At 42.7% G+C, this 23,054-nt stretch overlaps 2 long non-coding RNA genes across 3 annotated transcripts; both read right to left on the bottom strand.

The window, feature by feature from the left end:
- Positions 1–13,805: 13,805 nt before the first annotated feature.
- Positions 13,806–15,061, bottom strand: LOC127309254 (uncharacterized). 2 transcript variants are annotated; one of them, XR_007857058.2, is made up of 4 exons: positions 14,949–15,061; positions 14,572–14,761; positions 14,269–14,417; positions 13,806–14,184 (listed from the first exon to the last, which is right to left on the bottom strand). It is a non-coding gene; the product is annotated as an uncharacterized lncRNA (long non-coding RNA). The 2 variants fall into 2 exon arrangements; XR_007857057.2 differs by lacking the exon at positions 14,949–15,061 and having other exon boundaries at positions 14,572–14,917.
- Positions 15,062–16,298: 1,237 nt separating this feature from the next.
- On the bottom strand, positions 16,299–17,933 carry LOC127309255 (uncharacterized). Its single transcript, XR_007857060.2, has 3 exons — positions 17,902–17,933; positions 16,520–16,570; positions 16,299–16,431 (listed from the first exon to the last, which is right to left on the bottom strand). It is a non-coding gene; the product is annotated as an uncharacterized lncRNA (long non-coding RNA).
- Between the last annotated feature and the right edge of the window lie 5,121 nt (positions 17,934–23,054).

Raw genomic sequence — 23,054 nt, 5'->3', positions numbered from 1 at the left:
TACCACTTTCAGTTTCAGCATCAGAAATAGAAATACTATTAGGATCATTAACAAGTTCAGAGGATTCTACAACATTTTTATGTTTCTTCTTCTTTTTCTTCCTAGAATGAGCACTAGGTTCAATGCGTTGAGAATCTTGTTCAATTCTTTTGGGATGCCCTTCAGGATATAGAGGATCCTGGGTAGAGACACCACCTCTAGTTGTTACTTCATAAGCATGTTTCTCTTTAGAATTATTCCCTAACAAGTCATTTTGCACTTTAGTGAGTTGATCAATTTGAGTTTGAATCATATGAAAATGTTTAACAAGCATCTTAACATCATTGGAGGTTCTCTCTACAATACCATGCAATTCACTAATAGCTCGAGAAATTTCCATTAAATGATTCTCTACTCTCATATTAAAATTTTCTTGCTTAACAATATAATTATCAAACTCATCTAAGCATTGTGCAGGAGGTTTTGAATACGGAATATCTTCCCTAGTAAAGCGTTGAAGGGAGTTTACCTCAATCATGGATGAAGGGGGAATTATCTCACATATATCTTCTATAGGAGGTAGATTCTTCACATCTTCAGATTTAATACCCTTCTCCTTGAGAGACTTCTTGGCTTCCCTCATATCTTCATCATTCAATTTAATTAAACCCCTCTTCTTCAATATTGGTGTTGGAGTTGGTTCACGCGTAGTCCAATCATCATGATTCCGGCTTATTTTAGCCAATAATTCTTCAGCGTCATCCGGAGTTTTTTTCCTGAAAACACAACCAGCACAACTATCCAGGTATGCCCTAGACTCAATGGTTAGTCCACTATAAAATATATCAAGTAAATCATGCTTTTCCAAATCATGCTCAGGCCGAGCTCTAATAAGAGAGCAAAATCTCGACCAAGCCTCAGGCAATTTCTCTTCATCTCCCTGGTCAAAATTATAGATTCTCTGCAAAGCAATATGTTGAGCACTAGCAGGAAAGTATTTGCGGAAGAAAGTATCAAGCAATTCTCTTGGACTTTTAATAGAATTAGGTGGCAAATTATTATACCAAGTTTTAGCGTCATCCTTTAATGAGAATGGAAAGATTTTAGCAACAAAGTAAGTACGCATCTTGACATCATCAGAAAACAAACTACTCAAAGTAGATAACTCAGTCATGTGTTCAACATCACTCTCTTTTTCAGTACCACAAAAGGGTGTTTTCTCAACAATAGCTATATGAGATAGATCAAGAGAAAAATCATAATCTTTATCCCTAATGTTTATAGGAGATGTGGCAAATTTAGGATCAGGAGATAGTTTATATTTAACAGCATGTTCTGCAAGCAACTTTTTAATTTTTCTTGCATCAGTAGTAGCATTGCATTTTTCAATAAAATCATCATTAAGCTCCACATAATCTTCCTCAGGATCATCACTAAAATAATCAAGTTCAGGTGAACTAACAGGTGTAGTAACATTAGGAGTTTCAGCATTTTCTATTTGTCTAGACCTAGCAATTGTAGCATCTAGAAAGGATCCCAATGAACCACTATCATCAAGCACAGCAGAAACATTATCACTATTATGAGAGTTTTCAGATTCAGCAGAAGTACCCGCATGTGAAGCATGCGGCGGTGAAACAAGTTTATCAATCACAGATGGTGAATCAAGAGCAGCAGAGGTATTCAGAATTGTACCTTTTCTTGTAGTGGATGGTAATATGGCGATCTTAGTATCGCGAGGTTTACCCATGATGGAGAATTTGCAGCGAACAATATTAATCCAAGTGAACTTCCAAATAAAGCTATGCTCCCCGGCAACGGCGCCAGAAAATAGTCTTGATAACCCACAAGTATAGGGGATCGCAACAGTCTTCGAGGGAAGTAAAACCCAATTTATTGATTCGACACAAGGGGAGACAAAGAACACTTGGAAGCCTTAACAGCGGAGTTGTCAATTCAGCTGCACCTGGAAACAGACTTGCTCGCAAGAGTTTATCAGTAGTAACAGTTTTATAGCAGTAGCAGTAGTGAAATAACAAGAAGAGAGTAACAAAGACAGCAGTAGTGATTTTAGTAAACAACAGGATTAAAATACTGTAGGCACGGGGACGGATGACGGGCGTTGCATGGATGAGAGAAACTCATGTAACAATCATAGCAGGGCATTTGCAGATAATAATAAAACGGTGTCCAAGTACAAAGCAATCAATAGGCATGTGTTCCATATATAGTCGTGCGTGCTCGCAATGAGAAACTTGCACAACATCTTTTGTCCTACCAGCCGGTGGCAGCCGGGCCTCAAGGGAAACTACTGGATATTAAGGTACTCCTTTTAATAGAGTACCGGAGCAAAGCATTAACACTCCATGAACACATGTGATCCTCACATCACTACCATTCTCTCCGGTTGTCCCGATTTCTGTCACTTCGGGGCCATTGGTTCCGGACAGCGACATGTGTATACAACTTATAGGTAAGACCATAAACAATGAATATCATGATGAAACAATAACATGTTCAGATCTGAGATCATGGCACTCGGGCCCTAGTGACAAGCATTAAGCATAACAAGTTGCAACAATATCATCAAAGTACCAATTACGGACACTAGGCACTATGCCCTAACAATCTTATGCTATTACATGACCAATCTCATCCAATTCCTACCATCCCCTTCAGCCTACAGCGGGGGAATTACTCACACATGGATGGGGGAAACATTGCTGGTTCATGGAGAGGCGTTGGCGGTGATGGCGGTGATGATCTCCTCCAATTCCCCGTCCCGGCGGAGTGCCAGAACGGAGACTTCTGGCTCCCGCGACGGAGTTTCGCGATGTGGCGGCGTTCTGGAGGGTTTCTGGCGACTTCGACTTCTCTCCGTGCGTTTTTAGGTCGAGGCGAATAAGTAGTCCGAAGGAGGGCGTCGGAGGCCGGCCGAGGGGGCCACACCACAGGGCCGCGCGGGCCCCCCTGGGCCGCGCCGCCCTATGGTGTGGGGCCCTCGGGCCTCCACCTCAATTGTCCTTCTGGCTCCGTTAGTTTCCTGGGAAAATAGGGCCTTCTGCATAAATTCCGAGGATTTTCCCGAAAGTTGGATTTCTGCACAAAAACGAGACACCAGAGCAGTTCTGCTGAAAACAGCGTTAGTCCGTGTTAGTTGCATCCAAAATACACAAATTAGAGGCAAAACAATAGCAAAAGTGTTCGGGAAAGTAGATACGTTTTGGGCGTATCAGGCCGCTAACTAAAGCCATGATCCATGGTGGAAGTTTCAGTTTGGACAACAAACCTCAATCTCTTATGAGAATATTATCTGTTGTTGAATGCTTATGCATTAAAGAGGAGTCCACTATCTGTTGTCTATGTTGTCCCGGTATGGATGTCTAAGTTGAGAATAATCAAAAGCGAGAAATCCAATGCGAGCTTTCTCCTTAGACCTTTGTACAGGCGGCATAGAGGTACCCCTTTGTGACACTTGGTTGAAACATGTGCTATGCTATGATAATCCATGTAAATCCAAGCTAATTAGGACAAGGTGCGGGCACTATTGGTATACTATGCATGAGGCTTGCAACTTGTAGGATATAATTTACATAACTCATATGCTTTATTACTACAGTTGACAAAATTGTTTCTTGTTTTCAAAACCAAATCTCTAGCACAAATATAGCAATCGATGCTTTCCTCTTTGAAGGACCTTTCTTTTACTTTTATTGTTGAGTTAGTTCACCTATCTCTCTCCACCTCAAGAAGCAAACACTTGTGTGAACTGTGCATTGATTCCTACATACTTGCATATTGCACTTGTTATATTACTTTACATTGACAATATCCATGAGATATACATGTTACAAGTTGAAAGCAACCGCTGAAACTTCATCTTCCTTTGTGTTGCTTCAATACCTTTACTTTGAATTATTGCTTTATGAGTTAACTCTTATGCAAGACTTATTGATGCTTGTCTTGAAATACTATTCATGAAAAGTTTTTGCTTTATGATTCAATTATTTACTCATGTCATTTACATTGTTTGGATCGCTGCATTCATTACATATGCTTACAATAGTATGATCAAGGTTATGATGGCATGTCACTCCAGAAATTATCTTTGTTATCGTTTACCTGCTCGGGACGAGCAGGAACTAAGCTTGGGGATGCTGATACGTCTCCGACGTATCGATAATTTTTTATGTTCCATGCCACATTATTGATGATATCTACATATTTTATGCATACTTTATGTCATATTTATGCATTTTCCGGCACTAACCTATTAACGAGATGCCGAAGAGCCAGTTCCTGTTTTCTGCTGTTTTTGGTTTCAGAAATCCTAGTAAGGAAATATTCTCGGAATTGGAAATCAACGTCCAGCATCTTAGAATCCCCGGGAGCTTCCAGAACACTCGAGAGCCGCCAGAGAGGGGCCACAGGGGGCCCACACATGGGGCTGGCGCGGCCCAGGCCCTGGCCGCGCCGCCCTATTGTCTGGTGGCCCCAGACCCCTTCTGACGCCGCCTCTTCGCCTATAAGAAGCCCCTCGACCTAAAACTTCGATACGGAAAAGCTACGGTACGAAAAACCTTCCAGAGCCGCCGCCATCGTGAAGACAAGATCTGGGGGACAGGAGTCTCTGTTCCGGCACGCTGCCGGGACGGGGAAGTGCCCCCGGAAGGCTTCTCCATCATCACCACCGCCATCTTCATCAACGCTGTTGTCTCCCATGAGGAGGGAGTAGTTCTCCATCGAGGCTCGGGGCTGTACCGGTAGCTATGTTTTTCATCTCTCCATATGTACTTCAATACAATAATCTCATGAGCTGCCTTACATGATTGAGATTCATATGATGATGCTTGTAATCTAGATGTCATTATGCTAGTCAAGTGGATTTTACTTATGTGATCTCCGGAGACTCCTTGTCCCACGTGTGTAAAGGTGACAGTGTGTGCACCGTGTGGGTCTCTTAGGCTATATTTCACAGAATACTTATTCACTGTTATGAATGGCATAGTGAAGTGCTTATTTATATCTCTTTATGATTGCAATGTGTTTTGTATCACAATATATCTGTGTGCTACTCTAGTGATGTTATTAAAGTAGTTTATTCATCCTGCACGGTGTAATGGTGACAGTGTGTGCATAGTGTAGTACTTGGCGTAGGCTATGATTGTGATCTCTTGTAGATTATGAAGTTAACTATTGCTATGATGGTATTGATGTGATCTATGCCTCCTTTCGTAGCGTGAAGGTGACAGTGTGCATGCTATGTTAGTACTTGGTTTGGTTATGTTGATCTGTCATGCACTCTAAGGTTATTTAAACATGAACATCGAATATTGTGGAGCTTGTTAACTCCGGCATTGAGGGTTCGTGTAATCCTACACAGTTAGTGGTGTTCATCATCCAACAAGAGGGTGTAGAGTCTAGCTTCTATCTATTTATTCTGCTATGTGATCAATATTGAGAGTGTCCAGTAGTGAAAGTATAATCCCTAGGCCTTGTTCCTAAATACTGCTATTATCGCTGCTTGTTTACTGTTTTACTGCATGTTTACTTACCACACGCCAGCAAGCTATTTTCTGGTGCCGTTACTACTGCTCATATACATTCATACCACCTGTATTTCACTATCTCTTCGCCGAACTAGTGCACCTATACATCTGACAAGTGTATTAGGTGTGTTGGGGACACAAGAGACTTCTTGTATTGTGGTTGCAGGGTTGCTTGAGAGGGATATCTTTGACCTCTTCCTCCCTGAGTTCGATAAACCTTGGGTGATCCACTTAAGGGAAACTTGCTGTTGTTCTACAAACCTCTGCTTTTGGAGGCCCAACACTGTCTACAGGAAAAGGAGGGGGCGTAGACATCAATGTTCACAATGCTCTTTGTGAATGTAAATTCAAATTTTCCTGAAACTTTTAGATACCATTTTATTATTTTTATTTCAGCCTTACTAGAGCCCGGGAGAACAAAGATGTGCTCGACCGAACCCTAAGGAGATATAGTTTTGCTAGTTCTCCATCGATCGAGAATTAGGATAGAGCTCGATGGACATGAGGATCATTAGATTTGTATTGCGATTTGTGCCCCATCTGTATTGTAATTTGCAAGTAGATTGCAACTGAGAAAAAGGGTCCCTCGCCATTTGATTCGTCTAATGATTTGTTATAGCTGGAACTTCTAAGTAGGATTGAGTTGACTAAGGACTAAGCTAATTCTCCGTCATCAAGAACTAACTGCTAACATTGGTTATATACATATTATGATGAGATTAAGTCACACATAGTAATACAACAGTGAAGTACACACCTAAGTCACATACGGATCACAAATAATCTGAGACAATACAGATAGCTGCGAACCAAAGAAAACAGTCCGATCGAAGAATCAATTAGCACAGAGTTCGTTCGACCAGGGGACACGGTGTTTCAGCGGAATCAACACTGTACTACATACGTACATGAGGGATCAGTGTGAGGCGACGAGCTTGGGCCCTCGGCCGACGAGCGCCGCGAGTGGGCCGATAGCGAGGGAGTTTATGTAGGTGCACAGCTCGGTGTAGGTCGACGTGTTTCGCTTGTCAATGAACTTGTCAACGCCGTCGGGCCCGCCCATGATGGCTCCGGTGAGCTCGTTGGGGTTTGGGCCAGTCGGGCGCAAACCAGTCGCCGAAGCTCATGCCGCGTTGACGACGGTCCCGGGCTTGAGCACGGCGAGGAGCACCTGCGCGCCAGGGTAGTCCTTGTCGTGGCGGAAGAGAAGGGAGGAGGCGGCCAATGCATAGCGAGCTTTGCCGGAGACCGAATGGGGGGCTAGTGGAGATGCTCTAACGGGCACCTTTTTGTCATGTTTTGTTAGTTGAGTTTATAATGAGCTTGAATTTGTGTACCCTACAAAGCCTACTCTCACCATACTAGATATCCATTAAATATGCATAATTGTAGTTAAATATATTGTAACCGGTAGAGCTATTGCTAGATAAATCACGACTGCTAGATGTTTACAGTTGTACAAGATCGATCTCAGATGATACATAGTTATAAGTGTACATGTTTCTTTTCGATAAGTTGTCGCCTCCTCCAGGCGACAGGGGGCGTAACCCTAAATCCTGCCACCACCTTCCCTCTCCCTCCTACCCCACCGCCTCGTCGCCCCTAGAGGCGCTACCGGGCCAAGCTCGCGGCGCCGGTGAAGGAGGCGGCGGGGATCTGGGCCCTTGGCTCCCCGCGCGGTGATAGGTGGAGGACCTCCGCGCCGGGCTCGCCGCTGCTGACGAAGACATTTGGCGGGCTCCTTCTGCTCCGAGCTGCTCCTCTGGAGTGGCCGTGGTCCAGGGGTGGCGCCTTCCAGTGCTTTTCCCCGGAGGGTGCCCTGTGCTCCAGGGCGGCGGGTGGATGGGTAGGGTCGTCCGGGTGGCTTCGGCGCCCTATCGTCAGATCTGGAGGCCGGTGACCTGATCTCCTCTCCGCCTCTCCCTCTCCGCCAGATCTGGGTGGGGTCGGCCTTCGGCCGCCCGATCTGTGGCTGGGGATCCAACGCGCATGGGTTCCGCCCACCTGTGGAACCGGGCGAAAGCCCTGGCTGGCTTGTCGAGCCCGACGACGGTGACGCCTATGGGCGCCGCGGTCCTCCCTGGAGGCTTCGTGGTGGTCTCCGTCAACAGGCAGCGTCTCGGGTGAAATCCCTAGGCCCCTGGGCCGGGCAGTGGCGGCGCCTCGGTGTCGTGAGCTTCTTGAAGCCATTGCCTTGGGACGAGGTTCTCCATGTGTTTGGCGAGTTGGTCGTGTGTTGCTCGGCGGCGCTTGGTGTGGCCCTTGATCTTGGCCTCGAGGAAGTTCTTGGGCCCGTTTTGCTGCAGGCATCTTTTTTGGTGGTTCCTTGGCGTGGTGCTCATGGCGGTGTTGCTTTCCGGCGGTCCGGCGCCCACGAGCCTGGGCGAGGGGATAGGGTTCCCCTCCGGAAGCAATCCCGGCATGAGCGACGTCAAGGCCCGGTTCTCCTTTCCCTTCCTGCGTGCGGGCTATTCCTTCGTATCGGATCCCGGATCGGTGTTACTCCTTTGCATCTCCAGTTCATCCCGTCTTGGAAGCAGGTGGCTTTCTCCGTCTGGGGCAGTTCCTAAGCAACGTCTTGAAGTTCGATGGCAGCAGAGCTCTGGCTAGCTTCCCTGTTCTTCGGTGCTTTGCATTAGGCTTCTCCTGTTTCTTTCTGTTGACCTATTTTCGTTTCTGTAAGCTATGTTCAGCACCCTTGTACTTCTACCGTGTGTGGCTTAATTAATTTTAAGCTGTGCTGCAAAGCCTTATGTTTAAGAAACATGATTTAATATATGTGTGCATGTTAACTATTAGTCAGACTATAAAATACATGAAGCTGTGAAGCATGATTTAAATATATTAATCCTCACCTGTCACCACTAAGTAAGAGATAGAAATACATCTCCGCCTCAAATAAAAATAGATACTTTGATATTTTTTGGCACACTAAGATTATGATCTCTCAACAATTGGCGTGACCTAACTATCACCATGCACTGTTGATGCCAATGATCATGGGAGCGTGATGATCCAACGAAAAGAATTGCAAGCAGGGGAATAATCAGCACTATATATACTATATGCAAGAGAGAGCTTTTCTTTTCCATCAGCTACATGCATACGGAGCCACCCAGGTGGTTCTTACTCTGTTGTTATCAGGGTGGTTGTTATAACAGTCCATACTCTTATGTACCTTGAGATATTAGAGTGAACCAAAGTAGAGCACACATTTTACTCGAGTAAATTTGTGACCTATGGGAAACTTGTGTGTTGTGACGTTGCACGGCACGGGGTGGGCGCTGTGCAACCAGCACTAGGGGAGGTCCTGGCCGAAGTAGCGGGGGTTGCCCGTAATGCACTACGTAGAACGCTTCTGACATAGACAAGGGACTGCGCCACCTGAGGCGGATCATCAATGGTGTCGCAGTCCGCCATATACCACCCCATCAACCAGCGAACTAGTGGGGCCTCACTGTTGACGGATGCACTCAAGGCTGTGCGTACTTTCCTTCCTTTTCACACTTAACTCGTGTGAGCTCGATGGAAGCGGGCTACCAGCCTCATGAAGCAAGCAGCGCTGATGATCAACAGCGCAAGAAAACTTCTCCTGGCCTCATAGTCATAGGTGTGAGTTAGGGTGTATTTGGTTGCTCGCACCGATTTTTTCTTTTTTCTTCAATTTTGGTCTGCCGGAAGTTGCCTGTGCGTGATGAAAATGTGGCTTGGGCATGTCTTTTGTTTTGTTCGGATGTTCACGATGCTCTTTGCGAATATAAATTCAAATTTTCATGAAACTTTTAGATACAATTTTATTATTTTTATTTCAGCCTTACTAGAGCCCGGGAGAACAAACATGTGCTCAACCGAACCCTTAGTGAGATATGGTTTTGCTAGTTCTCCATCGATCGAGAATTAACTTAGAGCTCGATCCACATGAGGATCATTAGATTTGTATTGTGATTTGTGCGCCATTTGTATTACAATTTGCAAGTAGATTGCAACCGAGAAAAATGGTCCCTCGCCGTTTGATTCGTCTAATGATTTGTTGTAGTTGGAATTTCTAAGTAGGATGGAGTTTAATTAAGAACTAAGCTAATTCTCCATCATCAAGAACTAATTGGTAAGATTGGTTATATGCAGATTATGATGAGATTAAGTCACACATAGTAATACAAAGTACACACCTAAATCACATATGGATCACAAATAAGCTGAGGCAATACAGATACTAGCTGCGAACTAAAGAAAACAGTCCATTCGCAAAAAAGAAAAAAGAGAAAGAAAACAGTCCGATCGAGGAATCAATTAACACAGAGTTCATACATACACGAGGGATCAATGTGAGGCGACGAGCTTGGGCCCGCGGCCGGCGAGTGCAGCGAGCAGGACGATGGCGAGGGAGCGGATATAGGGGCAAAACCTATACACCGACCAGGTCGGTGGCTGCCTGCCACCGCACACCCCCTGGTTGGGTATGGGCTAGGCCCATTTGTGTCTGTTTAGCCTGTATTAGTTCGTTTTTCCTTTTCTTTTTTCTTTTATGGCTTCTTTTTCTGTTTTTCTTTTCTATTTTCTGTTTTCGGTTTTGTTCATATTTTTTGAGATTCGCAAATTTTAATTTTTAAAAATTGTTCAAATTGAGAAAATGTTTAAATTCAAAATTGTTCAAATTTGAAAACCGTTCAAATCTGAAAACCGTTCGTTCAAATTTGAAATACGTTCAACATATTTTCAAATGCGAAAATATAAACAAAATGTTTAAATTAAAAAATGTTCAAATTTGAAAACTATTCAAATCTGAAAACCGTTCAAATTTGAAAACAGTTTAAATTTGAAAACCGTTCAAATTTGAAATCTATTCAAAAAATTTCAAATGCGAAAATATTGAAATTCGAAAAATGTTCAGTTTCTAAATTTGTTCAAATTTTCAAAAAGTTTAGATTCAAATTTTGTTTATATTCAGCAAAACATAAATGAAATAGCAGAAGAAAAAAGAAAGAAAGGAGAGAAAAGTTACTGGGCCAGCCCAGTGCCTCCCGCCTGGGGTGTGCGGACGATCAGCTTAATGGGCCGAGCCCATATACGCCCGGGGGGGTGTGCGGTGGGTTCGCTGCCACCGACCAGCTCGGTGAATAGGAGCCCCCACTGATATAGGTGCACAACTCAGTGCAGGCCGAGGCGTTTTGCTTGTCGATGAACTTGTCGGCTCCGTCAGGCCTACACATGATGGTCCCAATGGGCTTGTTGGGATTGGGCCTATCGGGCGCGAACCAGTCGCCGAAGCTCATGCCTCAGTTGACGACCGTCCCGGGCTTGAGCGCGGGGGTGGAGGCTCCGTGGTGGTGCGGCTGCATGGGCGGAATGACCCCGAATCCGATGACGTAGGACCTCCCCATGGGGTTGGCCTCGAGCAGGTAGTCCATCTGCTGCTTGGCGAACTCCCGGGGTGATGAAGACCTGGTGGAAGGGGGTGTGGGGAAGTGGTAGCACGGCGCAAACGAAGTTGTCGCCCTGCGTCTTGAAGTTCTACATGCCCCCGCTGGCCGTCATGTTGAGCTGGCGAGGAGAACCTGTGCGTCGGGATACTTGAGGTCCCAGCTGAACTCGGCCACGCTGGAGAAGATGGCCTCGTGGCTGATGAAGGGCCTTTTTGAATCCTTTCTGCTTATATTTCTGAATCCTTTCTCCTTCATTAATATTTATCAATAAAATTATCACACTGAAATAAGATGAAAAAGCTGAAGTTGTCCAGCATGGAGAGCACCCAAAAGCTCCATCGAGTCTGCTGGACTCTCTGGGAAAACCATACGGACGTAGTGCCTTATTGTGTTACATCTGAAAAAATGTCTTCTTCACTTCCTTCTCGGAATGCGTTGCAGTAAGAAGGGCATTTTCCTCATCGAAAACTTGAGGAATGTCATCAGCACGGGTTTCATCCATCGAGAAGCTACTTTCCTCTAGATCCCCAAACTAACATTTATAATAGTCTGAGCTGATTGTGTCCTTCAATCATACCTTATCATGTACTAGAGAATCAATGAGTTTCTTCATGTGCCTACCATTAGTGTCACTATGAAAGTATTTCGCATTCAAATCTATTTCCAAAATGAATTGGGCCTTTGATCATTGTTACCACTTGAGTTCCCCTTTGTACAGTTGTCCGGCTAACTTAGCGTTGGATTGCCTTTTCAGTTCAATCTCTTGCGTCGTTTTTGGTCTCACATCTTCGATCGCTTCAATCTCATCCATAACCGATGATAAGAAGAGTTCTCACCTTTCAATCGCCCTGTTATATATCTCACCCATATCCACCAAGGTATATATGCATAGCGCAATGTGTTATTCCACCTGTGAATGGGATTCAGACCAGAGACAGGTGTCTCCCATACCTTTTTAACCAAACTAGCATAGTGGCCCGCGTAATAAGTACCGGGAAATAAAATTAAAATAAAAAGGTAAAAAAAAGGTTATGTCGCTGAGGGCCTCTAATGTGGCCTTCGTCGTACACCTACCACTTCACGTGACAGGAACCCACGTCAATGGCTATGGCTTTGCTAACGGACACCCTTGGCGTCTGCCGACATTCTCTTCAAGAAAACCCACAATTATGGCGAGGACCAGGTTCTACCGATGACCTTCGTCGTCCACCTACCACTCCACGTGACAGGAACCCATGTCAATGGCAATGGTTTGGTTGACGGGCACCCCTGACATAACGGCACGTATGCCGACATTCTCTTCCATAAAACCCAGCTTTATGGTGAGGACCAGGTTTTGCCGATGACCATTTGAGAGCGCTCAACATGCCTGCATATATGTAGGCCAACCCTATATTGTGCCATATGTTTGTGTTTTAAACAGAGCGGCAAATCCATTTTTTGAAGCCACATGATATGTACGTGGATAAATATATTGGTCAGATTAAATTTTTAGAAAATTCTTACCGTTGTATATGCCGAGGGCCTCTAATGTGGTCATCGAATTATTGGCATACACCTACCGCTGCCAAACTTCCATCAGTATTGCAGAACTGCGTTGTCACATGTCAAGAATCTATGTCGACGGCTATAGCTTTTCGACGGGCACTCTTTGCATAAATGCATGCATGCAGACGACAAGATTTTGCCGATGGTCTGTTCAAAAAATCCCTTGTATACCTACGTGTATGCTGACGGTCATCTTAGAGCGCTCAGCATGTCGGCTTGTATGCCGATAGACCATATATCGTGCCAGCTGTTGTATTTTAAACAAAGCGTGAATTCAATTGTCCTTCCCTATATTGATTAGATCAACTTTGTGCTCTGCAATTCTTTCAGTACGGGTATTAGTTTTACTAGCAATGAACGGCGCGGCGGCACGCCGCGCCATATTGTGGCTCTTTGATGGTAATTTTACCGTGGTAAATATTTTTGGGTCGAGTTGATTAGTTTGTCCTTTTAGAGTTGATGTGTTCTGATTTTTCTAAGACTAAGCTGTTGTGTCGTTTTGTTTTTATATGGCAGATCCATTTTGATTTCTACTTGGATGTGGATGGTGGTGGAGTATCTTAGTAATCGGTGGATCACAGAAAAATAAAATTATTAATGAACCATCAAAAGAACACATTGTGTAAACCAATCAACTGCAAAATTATGCGTGCAAAATTCAGAGTTCTAGACTGTGAGTGCATTCCGAGTGTTGTAGTCTTATTTATCTTTTTTCTTTCTTCCATAGGTGGGGTTCAACCTTGTTTTCGTAATATTATCCTTTTGTTATTTCCCCCAATTGTGATTAGAGGACAGTGCTTAATTAGTTAATTTGTTGATTTGTAGGTCTAAGTATAACATGTGACTTGCTAGCCAATACGAATTTCCTGCTCCGCCACTGCGTCGGCAGCAACAACCAAGTGAGAAAGACACGTCAACAGCCCAGCGACGGCTATGGAGAAGCCCAACAACGGCGGCAGATGACAACCTAACAAAAATGGTTGAGATGTGCTTAGCAGGATTTTTTTTTCCAGCTTGTGCTTCCAGCAGGATCGTTTAGAGTGTTCCCAGTTTGTAGCATTGAGAAAATTCAATATGTATTGAACAAATTTCAGCGCAACAGAATTGCAATGCGCTCTCAGCGATGATATTCCTATTTTTCGAAAAAGGAGGCTTTATTACTCAAAAGGTGCGATGATATTCCCATGGGCATACATATAATACGATTTGCAATAGGGGGCGCATTATGTGATCAAATGGTAGATTAGCAGAACGATACAGTCTTGCAGCTACTCAGAGGTCTATTACATACGATCGTGCGGCAGTATTTGTAGCATGCAATTTGAATTTATTACTGATATCATTCAAACAAAATATCAAGGAAACATAAGAATGACATATAGACTTTAACTGACAATGTGATGTCACATAAGAGTAAGCTCGCTACATATTTGAGCAAACAACTATAGAACTTCTTATTAAAAAAAACATGGACCGATAATCTTTTAGAAGTGGTAGGAAGGAAAATAAAAATGTTCTCTTACATGAAGTTACATCATCTTGATCCAGTAAACCTAATATTCATTTGCATAATAGATGTTCCCTTGGCTGAGAAAGTACTCAGTTGTTAGCAATCTAAACGATGATGGCGACAAAGCCTTTTGATCATGGTGTCCTGAAATTGTTTCACCGTATGTTGGAGTCAGCTGCAAAATATCATTGTGTAAATACTTTAGTTAGAAAAATGAACCATACAGTATAGAAGTAATAGTTGTTGATTAGTACATTACATTTCAGCCTTGAATAATACCAGTTGGACATGCAACACGAATCTCAAACACCAGGACAAAATCATGTTACATCATTATCTCGATGTATGGAAGCACATTAGAGTCTTTGTGAATGGCAAAAGCTCAGTTCAATCTCACACTTGTACCATCTGAAAAGCAACTTAGTAGGCATGCAAGTAAGAAATGTGTCAATAAAAAACCCTTGAATGTTAAGCAAGCATAGCTAAAAATGTGTATACACAAAAATGTATGCACCGCTGCTCAGATAAACTGATCATGATCCGACAGAAATATTGAACCTACCGTAGCTATAGAAGAACAATATTTATGCAGCTCGACATATTTGAGTTTTTGTTTCCAATCACCAAGTGACGGTTCAAAGAGGAAGATGTTTTTACAGAGAGACATCCACATCTCCACTCACCAATAAAGCTTTAAATTTTCTTAGCCAATACCCGCAAACTTTTCTGATTAGCCAATACATTTGATGTAGCTAGCAATTGACATCCATAGAAGCAACGTGCAATAAACAAAATTTGTTGACTATCTGTAACGAAATTGAAAAAAATAAGTAGTTCTTAATTTAATAGTACGGAAATCTATTCACTATCTCGAATGCCTTAAGTTGATTATCTGAGACAAAAAAGAAAGGAACAAACCTTGATACATAAACGTGTTACCTTAATTCCTCAAGCAATCAAATAAATTGGACTCTAGATACTTGGCTGAATTGTTGCAGTATCTACCTTTAACATGAAGTTGTGTGCATTTCAAAGTTTGCCATTTTGAAAAATATCTGCTGTGTCATACCTGCTGTGAAAAATTCAGATTTGTAGATGCGCGTGTTATCTCAGTTGAGCAAGTATTAACACAGAGATCACCTACAGGATATTGTAGTGGTAAAACAAGCGTAGTATATTTATTTATAAATAATACTCTAAATCATGAAAAAGTTAGTTCATATTTGCGGTACTACATCCCAGTTAAGTTCCAGTGAGGGCATGTACTCAGGTTATTTAATATGGAAATCTTTGTACAATGTATAATAGATTGATAGGGACCAATAAATACCCATAGCTTTCTCACATAGCTATTTCTGTAGCTCTTCGTAGGAATTATTTATTAGCAGATATTTCTGCATTACTGGTCTGAAGAATTAGATCCGGAACTTGCGCCTTTATATTCTACTGATCAATCCGTTTGAGGAGATCCTAGGCTGTGTTTAGTAAGAAGAAAAAACTATTAACAATGCTTTTGTTCATGCGACTAAGGCCGAGCTGAGATGTAGATGAAAAAAATCTACAACTGAAAATTAGCAATGAATGGTGAACGCCTTTTCATATCGATAAGAATGAATTATTAATTTAATGAATCGACTGATTTTTAGAAATCATTCATGGCTAGAAATATTCAGGGTAAAAGAAAAGGAGCAAGAAAATTACGTTCAGTTCATCTAGCAAGGACAACATAAATCTTTATCTATTCGAGTTTTGCATACACATGTTGTCTACAGCATTAAGCATGCACTGGTACAACTACATAATATAATAAAACACACGGATAGTCTAATCTTGATGAATTAAATAAGCCTGTCAAATGTGAAACCTGCATGCTTTTCAGGTCTTGAAAACACAATAGGCATGTTTCTCTGAAATAAGATTTGTTCTTAAATAATTAATATGTTCATATAACTTACCCACGACCAGTTGCAGTTGTATAGTAGGGTAGGTCACTTCCGCAGAAATTTTCAAAATGATTTCTATTTATCTTCATAAGTTAATAATTTTGGCTCCACATTCATAGCTCATGTAGTTGTGATTCAGATGTATGATCAAATCGTGGGTTATCTTTGTTACATGAACTATCGGAACGCACCTAAAAGATAGTCTGGAATTTAAGCCGACAACTTTACAGTTTCCTGTAACTATCAAGGGCGGTCATAGAAGCACACTATCATGGTAAGCATACTTACAATCTATGTCCAGTATCAGAGACCTTACTCATCTTACTTTTCTACAGCAACTCTGGAAGCCAGCGTCGGTGCAGTGGCTACAAATTCAGATTGCGGCGTTATCTTATTGGTTGCCCGCACCTTTGCCAATTGCATGGATGCTAATAAAGCTGAACTTCGTGCTCCGAAAGAAGGCATCGACCTTGCTGCTCCTGGTGTCACAGACCAGTTAATTTTGAGAATGATTGTGCAGCTATTGTACATCCTGTGAATGCCAAGTGCTTTACATAAGGCACTAACCTGATCACTTGGTTGGCAAGTGGTCTCAACCACGGTTCTGCATTCAAGTATCTGCATGTAAAGCATCTGTCAGCCATGCTCTTTTAAAAAACAATATAGAACATGATAAGTAAGCACAATGTACATAAGGGTGTGGTCAAAGGGTTAACGATAATTAGTATGCATTCTACATTTCTTGTCACCACAGATTTGATGCATATGATGCTCGACCTTTCTATTGTCTCAATAAGATTTTGAAAGCATGTTTTCAGTTAAGAAGAGAAGATGAAGATTCAATTAGCAAACAATGGAGAAAATGACAATTGTGGTAGATCCTGCTTTTCCCCGCGACTCATACATAAATACAAATTAGTATAAATTATCGAAGTAAAGAACACAAATTATCTGTTGCGCGCTTAAAATACATGTGTGCACAAAATTATCAGCTGCACTTGAAATACATATTATATATATATATATATACATTAATTGGTATGTTGAAAAGGAAAGTGATGTACATAATAACTTAGAAAGGGAATTGATTCATCTCGGTTTAATCAATCTGTGCAAACATTATAAAGAAAGATTTAGAGGTCACACGCTCTGTTGTTACATCCAGAAAAGACCTTGTAGCTCGTCGGCGGCACTTCAGGCTTCAGCGTGCGGAAGCGGAGGACTGGAAATAGAGTCACCGATGTACATTGTATCGGATGGTAATGCAGAGAAAATGATCCGAAGTCAGAATCCAACAGATCATGCTATGCAATGCTGATCAAAGAAGTGAAAGCGTTGCTTCAGGAAGGGGAGAATTTGTTATCAATCACATTAGAAAGAAATCAAAATACTATCAGTTATTAGCTAACTGATGTTAACCATAGCGAACCTTGCACATCTCACCTGTCTGGCTATGTTCAGGGAGACGGTAGTAGGCTAGTAGCTGCTCTGTGCGAGAATGGTTCTTTTCACGGAGAAGAAGTGAGAATAACCGAGAAAAAACTTGGGAGGAGGGAAGGGGATGAGATGAGTAGCGGGGAAAGAGGAGCATACACCCGACCACGGCTGCTGGTGGATGTGAAGGCGGCACCGTCAGCTCTCTCTGGAGATCCGGTGGAGGAGAAGGCCTGGCCGACGTTGGGAAAGCGCTCGCGGTCGTCGTGCCGCCGCTTGCCATCAGACCCCGGCTGCACGACGAACGCCAGGCCCGTCTCCGTCATGGTCCGCCTCCATCATCGCTCTCGGGTTCCCTCGTCCGCCTGCGCAAGCTGCTCCCATCGGTTTTGCTCGGTGTCCTGTACCGTCGTGCCGCCGTGCCGCTGTGCCCGAGATGGAAGAGGAGGATGGCGCTGTCGCTTGTGTGGGTGCTGTTGACAAATGGGGTAGGGATGAGGAGGATTGGGCCTCACCGGCTACTGCTGCTTGGCGTCGAAGCCATCAAAGACCTTCTCCCCATCATCAAGTTCGGTTGTTGCATCCCCTCCCGCCACCGGCCGCCGGCCACCTACGACCCCCTCTCTTTACACCGGCAACCGCTCACCGTGGTCACCACCTGCTTTGTCTCTCCCTACCACCGCAAATCTCCGGCCCGTGGTGTGGCAATATTTTTTCTGATGGAAAGAGACAATTGTATGAGACGTGGGAAGGAAACGGGAGGGATCGGGAGAGAGGAAGGGGAACGAATTTTCTAGATAGGTCCTGGCGAGGAGAGGAAATAGTCAAAGCGGCGAGGTCAGTCAGGTCACTGCTATTGGTTCAGAGAAACACCAAAACGCTAAAGAACCCCCAAACTACACACAAGAGAATCGCATGTTAATTCCGAGCAGAACCCCAAAATTATGAGAAAAATCGAGTCAGTTAAGCTTTAATATAGTAGTTATATATTTGGTCACTATACATTCCGGTCAAAATCTAAATGTTTTTAACCTCTAATTTATTGACATACATTTAGTTCAGATTAGCATCCTAACGGAAAGCCAATTTCAACTTCTCCTTTCACGTGTAATAGCCATGGTGATTTTTTCCTTTTAAAGATCACGTGATAGTGCTTTTACTATAACCATTTCCAGGCTACTCCTTTTAATTTTCTTTCCTAGGAAGGGTGTCACGTAAATGTTAAAGTGTATGTCTATAAAACATGTGGGCATGTATGTTACGTAATTGTTCTAAATCTTATCCATTGAAATTACATATCTAACCGTTAAAATAATTCCGATGATGTGGATCAACGTAGTGCCTCTATTTTAAACCTCTGTATTGTGCTTTTAGTATATAATAGATTAGAAAACCATCTCGATGCAGCCACCCAAGTTCGAATTTTATTTGACGTTTGCACGGTGGTCTAGCGCTCCGGTGATTATCAGTATAGGAGCATGGTCCAACAAAACTTGAATACGTGACCAGTGGAAATTTCGGTTACCAGTCTGAGTCCATAAGTACATGGTTAATAGTTCCATATATTTGTGGTAAATATAGCTTAAGCGTGATTATACACTTATTGATGCATATCATGCTTCAGGCACATGTAACTGAATCGGCAAAGCACATCTTTAAAATGATCAATACTGAACACGCCAGTTAATCATGACACTAACTTGTTTGGAAGCTGCCTAGGCCACGCAAGATGCATGCATATGTGATCACAGAGATGCTCTGCCTTGGCTCGTTAAGTCGTTAATTAGCCATAAAAATGTGAATGGGGCGTAGATGGATGATGCATCTCTCTATCTCTATATAAGCCAGAGCTTCCCAGTCGATTCGAACTCTACATGAGAGATGAGTATGCTTTTTAGATGGTCAAATACTTCGAAATTCAGCACACAGCTGGGACATTAGAGAAAACCAAAAGCCGATGGTGCACGGCCTATTGCGGTGCGCGCACTCAGACTTACCTGAGTGCACAATGTTGTGCCGTTGCACGGCACGGTGTGGCGCCTGCGCTACCGCGGGAGACGTTGTATATTGCCTGAGCCAGCTGCTTGTTGCCAACAGGGACGGAGCCACGATTGGGGTATATATAGAGGGGGCGAACTGGCTAGCTCAAATAAGATGTAGCATATCAGGATGTATTAAGTCCAAAATAAAATAGGTTATCAAGGTATGTTTAGCAGTAATATTAGGTGAATATTTTTTTTCCACATACTAACACATATATTGAATAATCCGTGACAAAGTAATGCTTGTACCACTTTATAAGTTCAAATAGTTCACCAACGAACAGATCAAATTTTAAAAGCCAGATTTGGGGTTGAAGCAGTAGGCGCGAAAAAGGAATCTATACTCCTACAATATTAATCCTATAATGCTTGTGCCACTTTATAAGTTCAAATAGTTCACTAACGATCAGATCAAATTTTCAATACCAAGCCAGATTTGGGGTTGAAGCAGTAAGCGCGAAAAAGCAATCTATGTATTACTCCTATAATATATATGAGAACTGAATAACGAGAACAACTAATGGCATGTCTAACCAGCTGAATGATTGCTGCATGTCGTGTAGTGGCATATAAAATTCAAAATTTTCTAAACCTTAGTTTGAAATTCTTGTAGACTTTAGCTACCTAAAGCTGCACATTGCCAGGAATTGCAGAGTACTTCGTGAGCGCCAGTTTTTTTTTAGATAAAAAAGGGTGAAACCCCCAGGTTCCATTAAAATGCAACCAAAAGTCACAAGGATCCAACGAGTTGTGAACTCAAAACTCAACAGTTAAGGCATAGTTTTACAACTAAAAAAAAAACTGGGAGGCACCATCTGGAGATAGCCACATGAGCATTACATAACTGGGGGGGAACCAAATGGCAAACACCATTAACACTAACTTCTCACAGGCTATCAGAGGCGGAGCTAGCTATATGGCGAGGTTTGGCGGCCGCCATACCTAAATTTTGACGCTAATATTATGTACATATATGCAGATATGCTTCAGGTTTCTCTTCTGCTGAGTACTGATTGCTTCCATCGATGGGAATCAGCGCATCGGTGCTGTTTGGCGAGCTGGAAAAGATCGAACCGGTAAGTGGTTTCCCCCGTGTTGGGCCTGGGATCAGTTGGGCCTGATCGGTAGATCACTTGGGCTGTACCTGTACGCTCATTGGCATCAAGAGTTAGAAACCGATCGCCACATGATGATACAACACCGAAGACCGAATCCTGCCGCCTACTCACAAACCGATGGCGATTATGCGGAGCGGAAGCAGTCAAAACCGCGACCGCCGGCCAACGAGACGAGGCCGTGACCGGCGACTGGGCGAAGAAGGATATGGCGCGGAAGAAAAACACCAAATACTTAATGCAAGGTACTGTATTTGATTTCGGAACTAAATTTGGACTTCGAATTCAGAAACCAATCTGACTGAAATAAGCTCCAGTACAAAATCTGCTATAGTGCTCTCAATGATCAGTTGATTGATTTTACCCTGGCTGTCTCCCGTGATTTTCTTGTACATACATAAAAAGCCTTTTTGCCAAAGTATGTGACGCTAGCAGCTCAACCTAACTCATCATCCTAAGGCAGAGAGTGAAGAGGAAAAACATGTTCATGATCTGATAGTTGGTCAAGGGAAAGAGGATCTCAATGAAGAGTGAAACTCAGATAACATTTAGTGAGGTATTTTCAGTACAACAATTTATTTTAACATTGCGAAATTATATTGTACATGTTGAACAAAGTAATATTTATCTTCTGGAGTCTTGCATTTCTCATTTATGCCAAACCTAAAATATTTTCCTGCCTCCGCCACTGCAGGCTATCTCCTAGTGCCAGCATGGAACGGCTCTCGCGGCGGTCGAGGCTTGAATGGTCTTTGCCAAACATCCCCAAAAGCAGACATTTCATATCCAAGCTATCCGCAAGAGCTCCCCACGAAGATGATCCAATCGCATCAGGTTTGCATCTAGAAGGGACGAGTGTTTGTCCAAACACAACAGGCGCCAGCTTCTGATCAACACAACAGTTTTTCTTAGTAGCTCTTTGACACCTGGCCAACTCAGTCCCTGGAAACACATAGCATTACGAGTAGACCATAAGGTCCAGAGCACAGCCGAGGAAAATATATTTAAGACAGAATTATTATCTTCACTAATCCACCATCTAGCAATAGATTCAAAACTGTCCCCAATTTTCTTGCCAAATATGTCAGAAATAATTTCCCACAAGTATCTAGCTACTACACACTCAAAGAACAAATGTGAAGATGATTCCAGCTCATTGCAAAACAAGCAGGTGGAATCATCCACATGTCTGCGTTTTCCAAGATTATCTCTTGACAAAAGTTTGTCGTTTGCAAGCAGCCACAAGATGATATGAATCCGAGGAGGAATATGAAGTTTCCAAACCGCTAGGGTATGGATCGGAATCACACCACCATTGTTAACAATGCCATAGAAAGATCGAACCGAGTAAGAACCAGAGGGATGGAACATCCAAATTGGGCAATCATCATAATCGGAAAAAGAAACAGTTTGCACCAAGGCAACCAAATCAAGCCACCTATCATATAGGACCTGTGATACCGTTCTTCTAAAGGTAAACTTCAGATTAGAACCGTCCCATGCATCAGCAATTGTACACTGTTGTTCATTAACTATAACATATAAATCCCAAAAAAGAATAGCAAGTGAACAATGACCAAGCCATGTATCTTCCCAAAACAGAACTTTTTTACCATTACCAACTTTCCACCTGTACCCAACCTAGCTGATGAAGCAGCCCACATAACCCCTTTCCGAAAAGGGGAGCAGTGTACAGGTTTAGCATTAAAGATATTAGGAGAAAGATTATACTTATAATCCACAATCATTTTCCAAATTTTATTGTTATCAAAATGATATCTCCTAATCCAAGACGACAACAGACAGAGATTAAAATCTCTCATATTTTGAATACCAAGGCCCCCATATTCTTTTTTACGGGATACAAAATCCTAGTTCACCAGATGATATTTATGGGAATCCCCAACATTATTCCAAAAGAAATGAGCCATTTGTGAGTTAATCGCTTTAATAGCCCATTTAGGAAATTTGAGGAAAGATAACAAGTACATAGGGATGCTAGCAACACATGCTTGTAAAAGGATCAGCCTGCCTTTGTAAGAAAGCAGCTTGCCTCGCCAACCGGCAATCCGTTTAATGATCTTATCTAAAATGGGTTATAAATCTTCCTTTTTTAGCTTTGAGAAATGCAAAGGCACACCAAGGTAGATAAAAGGGAAATCTGCTAATTTACACCCAAAGATTTGAGCAAACACTCTAGCATCATCTTCTTCCACATTAATAGTAAGAAGATCACTTTTATGATAATTAATGCGCATGCCCGACATTTGTTCAAAACAAGTTTAAAGCCATTTTAAATTCCTAGCCATCTCCACATCTTTTTCGAGAAAAAGAATGGTGTCATCAGCATACTGAAGGCTGATGACACCACCAGGAACAACAGAAGGCATAAGCCCTGAGATAAGATTGTTCCTGGCTGCTTTGTAAAGAATTTTTGTGAACACATCCGCAATGTAGTTTAATAGGATGGGGGAAAGGGGATCCCCCTGTTTAAGGCCTTTACCAGCAACA

The sequence above is a fragment of the Lolium perenne genome, chromosome 6 (genome assembly GCF_019359855.2).
Source record: "Lolium perenne isolate Kyuss_39 chromosome 6, Kyuss_2.0, whole genome shotgun sequence".
Lineage (NCBI taxonomy): Eukaryota > Viridiplantae > Streptophyta > Magnoliopsida > Poales > Poaceae > Lolium > Lolium perenne.
The sequence above is the reverse complement of the archived record's forward strand: the minus strand, read 5'-3'. Positions and strand labels throughout refer to the sequence as shown.